This window comes from Paramisgurnus dabryanus, chromosome 10 (assembly GCF_030506205.2).
Source record: "Paramisgurnus dabryanus chromosome 10, PD_genome_1.1, whole genome shotgun sequence".
NCBI classification, from domain to species: Eukaryota; Metazoa; Chordata; class Actinopteri; order Cypriniformes; family Cobitidae; genus Paramisgurnus; species Paramisgurnus dabryanus.
Genome location: NC_133346.1, coordinates 27,129,349 through 27,135,578, shown reverse-complemented (window position 1 = coordinate 27,135,578; position 6,230 = coordinate 27,129,349).

Sequence of the window (6,230 nt, the reverse complement as noted above, 5' to 3'; positions counted from 1 at the left end):
TCAAAATGTGGTGTTTTTGCAGAAACCTACCCATATTCAAAAGCTGATTACAAAAGAACCACTGAAGGTTTTTTGTTTGAAAGCAGAGGGTCTGTTCTTTCATTTGGTATATGGTATTTTATATATTTAAAGAAGAACATTTTCTGGAAGGAATTAAACTTTGGTGAAAATCATGAAAAACGCTGGCGCTGGCTGGCAACTTTTTTTAAAAATGCTGGCGGTGAAAGAGTTAATAGTGCGTGGATTGGGCCATTCAGTGACTGCCTTGACCTTAGTGTCGTCCATTTCGACTCCCTGCGAACTGATATTGTACCCCAGAAAGTTAGTCTTGGAAACATGAAACTCACATTTTTCGTCTTTCACATATAATTGGTTTTTGAGGAGACGAGTCAGAACTTCTTTTACATGGCTGATTTGGTCCTCCATACTGTTGGAATAGATAAGTATATCATCAATATATGCAATGACATATTCATTGAGGAGATCTCTGAACACTTCATTAATAAATGACTGGAACACTGCTGGTGACTTGGATAGCCCATACGGCATCACAAGATATTCAAAGTGCCCCCTAGTGGTGTGGAATGCAGTTTTCCACTTGTCGCCTTCTCAGAGTTTGTAGGCACTATGTAGGTCGAGCTTGGTGTAGTCCCATGGTCTGTGGGGAGGTAACTCAGTAGCCTTGGATTTACTAAAAAATTCAAAAAATTAATTGTACAAATCAGGAATTTTTATGTCCTTACCAGACGGGCTTTCAACACTGGTAGATAGGCAGGGTTTGGGCTTGGGGTGGTTGATGCAATTATCCATGCAATGAGCAGACCACTGTAAAATTTCACCAGACCTCCAGTTGATATTGGGATTATGTGCTACGAGCCAGGGATGACCAAGGATGATATCATAACGTGGAGAAGAAATAACATACAGAGTTACTGTTTCCCGGTGAAGTGATCCTACTTGGAGTGTAAAGGGAATAGTGCGATGAGTAATACCACCCAATGGGGAGATCATTTATGGCTGAAATTTGCAGAGGTGGTTGACATGGGATGACAGAGATAAGGTATTTCGTAACAATAGCCTCATTGATGAGATTTAAAGGGGACATATTATGAAAATCTGTCTTTTTCCATGTTTAAGTGCTATAATTGTGTCCCCAGTGCTTCTATCAACCCAGAAAATGTGAAAAAGACCAACCCAGTAACTTAGTTTTGGTAAACCATTCTCTGCAAGCATGTGAAAAAATAGGTAATTGTAATTTGGCTCCTATTGTGATGTCAGGATAGGATAATTCCCCCCCCCCCCCTTATCTGCACTATCCAACCACAGCACAACCATTTAGTACAGAGAGAAAGAGAGAGAAAATTATTCACAGCACAATTGAGTTTCAATTGCAACAAACCACCATCATTGTGATCAGTGTTTGCACGTCATCCGCTCATTTGCATTTTAAATGACACACCCAAAACGGCACACTTTTGCTCAGACCTAGATTTAGTTTACATCTTAAAAAAATCTCATAATATGTCCCCTTTAAAGCTGAGCCAGAGTCAATTAATGCTGTAAACGACAGGGTATCATCATCGTGAATTATCATTACTGCTTGTGAACACATTTCATGGCAAGGAGAGAGGCTTTTAGGCTGGCTTACCAGGTTGTTGTAACGTGGTACTTTAGCAGGACAGGATTCGATGCGGTGGCCAGGCTTTCCACAATATTAACAAAGATTGAGATTCCAACTGCGTTGACGTTCCTCCACGGTGAATGGGGAAAATCCCAATTGCATGGGTTCTACGACATTAGAAGAATCAACAGGGGAATACAATACTTTGCAGGTTGTACTCACAGTACTCGCAGCACTCGAAGATGTCCTCACTTTAGCTTTAGCGGCTACGTTTCTCATCAGGTTATCAATATGGACTGAAAGGGTTACATAATCAGAAAAAGGGAGATCCTCACCTTTCCAAGCTAGCTCGGCTTGGAGTTCAGTATCGAGACTGTTCTGAAACACATCTTTCAGGGATTTTTCGTTCTACCCGGCTGCCCACTCGATCGCTTTACCAGATAGCAACGACAAAACTCTCGAGCACTTTTTATCTTCAAACAAATCTTCACCTTCATGATCCTGAAAATAGATTGCCAGTTGTCGAAAAAAACCTCACACATGTTCGGCAGTACCGTCAAACTTATCCGGTTCGGATACACTCACCCATTTGGCAGACGTGGAAGGCAAGGTTGGAAATGTAACTGGTGAGATGTTCGTTCACGGACTGGAGACGTGTGAGTTCTTCTTGGGATCCCTGCAGGAGACTGCTTTGATGTTTGTAAGCAGCCCGTAGATTGGCGACATCAAATGGATCGATGGTTGGCGAAGTATTCTGTAATGAGGACGCAGAAACAGTGGGATCCATTTTGCGGATGTTTATTAAAACAACCAATATAGCAAACAAATCCAAAACGTAAGGCAAGCGGGTAAACTGAGACAGCCAGGCAGGTCGATAACAATAGGCAGTCCAATCCAGGGGAACAGAGACAAGGGGTAATCCAAAATAAACAGGTAAACAGGCAGAAGGTCTTATACAGGCAGTCAGAATAACACTCAGAATAAACGCTTGGTATGCAGGGTAAACTGGCAATACTTCACGCCTGGCCTAGGCCAGCTTGAAGCTTAAGTAAGACTATACAGGAAATGAACAGAGTAGCAGAGGGCGGCGCCATGTCAGTACTGCGGAGAGGGCTCTCTCTGGTGGCGCGGCAGTATGGACGTTACAAGTAAGCAAAACCTGATCTCATGAAAATGTGTGCTTATTTTATGAGTTGGCTAATTCATATAAATTTGTACGAAGTGTTAGAAAGAAAACTTAATGATACCACCTTGTAAACGAAATATTTAATTTAGTTTTTATTCATCTTGGCACATATTGCATATACAATGAAATGGTAAATGTGGTTTTAATTAAAGTTTGTATTTTTAATTTATTTATTTAAAATTGGCATTTGGCAAAAAATATCCATAGGTTATGGAAGCACTTAAACATGTGTTACAGACATAGGCTAAGATAAGGTAAAAAGAAATAATAGAAAATGGAAAAATTATGAAATATTTAATAAATTGTGATCTTATAGCTTTTTCAGTATAACCCATTCAAATGTCACAGGTCGGAGCCACAATTGACTAGGATTCGTCCTGGGGTTCGTTGGGCGCTGTTCACAGTGGAGGGAAACGAATCTGGAAATGGCCGTCCGGCCTCCTGCGTTTTCCTCTACTTTTACTCCCCGGCTCACCCACAACTCCCTTCCACAGTGGGGCACTCGCCACAATGATGTATGATACAATGTACAGAGTTACTCACGAATGACGATAACACTCTTCCTTTGTCTCTTTCTCCTTTTAGCTATCCGATCCTCTTCACACCATCGGTTGCCAGCTACTGTCGATCGCCCTTGACGATACTTTCGGTGGGTAGCTCCTATGACTGTTACTCAAAATACATCTATGGTCTACATATGCTGTCTCATCATAACATCAGTTAAATGTCATATACTCAGCCCAGTTATTAATATCCTTGTCTCCTTCTTCACCCAGTCAATGACAACCTCTGCCTTTACAAGTAGTGACTTCGCCCAGACCTCAACTCCTTGCACCGGATTGGTTTGTAAGAACTCCTCCTTTACCAACAACAACTTCCTTTCATTCGTCCGCGGAACGGAAGGGCGGAACCTTTCTTCACCATTTAAGTTCCGCCCTATAAAGTCACCCTGTGACACAAATCTTTAGGGCTCTATCTTACACCCGGCGCAATGCAGCGCAATGCGCGACGCAAGTGTCTTTCGCTAGTTTCCACCCTAATTTTCACGTTTAGCGCCACGTTGTTTAAATAGCAAATGCATTTGCGCCCCCTTTTGCGCCCATGGGCGTTCTGGTCTGAAAAAGAGGTGTGTTCAGGCGCATTGTTGGCGCGTTGCTATTTTGAGGCAACTAAAATAGACTACGCCATTGACCAACAAAAACCTGGTCTAAAGTCTAAAGTCAATGGCGCAATGTGTTTTATGTTACTTAAAGAGCGCATTAGTAAAATGCGCCTATACACGGGAGGACAACGCGGGTTTGCTTATCACAAGGTACATGAATGCGCAGCAGCACAAAAATGCTTTTAAATATGAAAGATTAAAGGATTGAATGTAAAAGATTATTATTGAGTCTCTTGGACATAAATGAGGAGTAATTATGAGACGTTAGAAGGCGCAAAGAGCTGCTTCACCTGCAGCCTGGTAAGTAAATAAATGCTTTGCTTTGAACAAATGCGTCTGTTTTTAAATTGTTTTTTTAATGCTACCTCACGGATTTATTGTATATGATGACTCTGTACCTGTGGATATGGTGAGATGAGAAACATTTTTAAGTAATGCTTAAAAAAACTCTTTGCTAAAAAAAAAAACGGTGTCCAAAGTGCTGAAACGTGAGGAGAGCCGTTTGTAAATTCTTTATCTCCTGTTTGTTACAAATAAAGTATTTTTAGAGTACAAACCTTATCTTACATACTTGTAAATAATTGTTCTGATGATATTGGATAGCCATACATTTAAAGCAATTACAAGCCTGCTTTTTACTTCCATGACTAAAAGAAAACGGGTTTTAAAGGTTTTAATAAAAAAATAACAATTTCAATACAAGTGAAAAACAACACAATTATTTAACATTAATCTTAAACTGGGGATCTTCTTCCTCGGCTTAGTTTTTCAGTTTACAAAGTCCCTCATCTAAATAGGGATTACACATAACGCCAGCGCAACTGGCTTTTAAAGGGGATGAGAGCTGTGACTCTCATTGGTTTACTGCACGTTACGCCCAAAATACTCCCATTACAATAGGACCTACCCTTTTCGACCATGCGCTCGGCGCAAAAACCATTTTTCCCGTCGTTAAATTAGCAAAAGTGGGTTCGGACACGCCCATTTAGACGTTGCGCTGTGCGCTTAGATCGTTAAAATAGGGCCCATAATCTTTCTAAATAAATTATAAACATAACTTGATGAAAATGCTATAAAAAATAGATAAAGGGAACAGACTTCAACAGAATACCGGACTTATTCTCACTTTTTTTCTATTCTAATTATTAAACATTTTTTCAGATGATTTCATTACTACAGTCTGTCGTTATTGCAACCATAAACACTTACGATTATCTTCAAATGGTGTCTTCTACGATGGCTTTCCATAAAAAACTGTTTTTAAATTTTATATATATATATTTATATATACATTAGTTAACTTCTAATTCCAGTAATCAATTTACTTGCAGTAATCTGTTCGATATGAAACCCCTGTTTCTCAATATGGAAAAAACTCAAACCAAATCAGGGGTCAGGTTAAGGTTTATAGAAGTTCAATTCTTGTGATAATTGTAATTAGGAAAGATCCCTCATGAGGGGGAACTCATTAGCTCTAATGCTCGATAAAACCTCAATATGTGGTCGTGCTGGACACAGGGCATCTTTCATGTGCTTTAACCAATTATGGACTTTAATGTGATTTATTTTGTGGATTAAGCAGTTTTAAAAACACACTAGAGAGGAACTGGGCAAACAATGAGGAGCTCCATTAACACAATAAAGCAATAATGTGAAAATGCAAACTGTTATGCCAATTTCCATATATTTAAAATTTTGTTACTTAGGCTATGTTTACACGTGGGCGGCTATTTTCATAAACGGACATTTCAACCTCTCCGGTTTCAAAAATAATATCGTGCACACATGTCAGTTTTCAGAAAAGTGTTTATTTACACATACCCATGCATATTTGCTGTCAAGAGACGCTCAAGCCCACGTAAGCCAATCACCGGCAGCGCTGGTGGTGACGTGAACTGGTTCTTCATGTTGGAGGGAGGAGTTGTTGCAGTAGGTGATTGATGACGTCAACGTACAGCGAGAGCGAGTTGAGGAATCACACGTAGAGGTCTAATTTCGAATCGCTCTCACGGTACTTTGACATTATCCGTTGCAGCGCCGCATGAAGTCAAACACGCGTAAAATTGCTGACCTCAGAGCACTCGTCTCTGCTCCTCGACATAATGGAGCAGCTGTATTTGCAAATACAAACACACGAAACGAGTTTGCACGAACATAAATGTGATCTTGGAAGCGTTCAGAGTAGTCACATGTAAACATGGGTCGCACTTTTGACGTAGGTGTGAGCTCTGGCGCATACTCTGTGACGTTGCCTGCTTAAA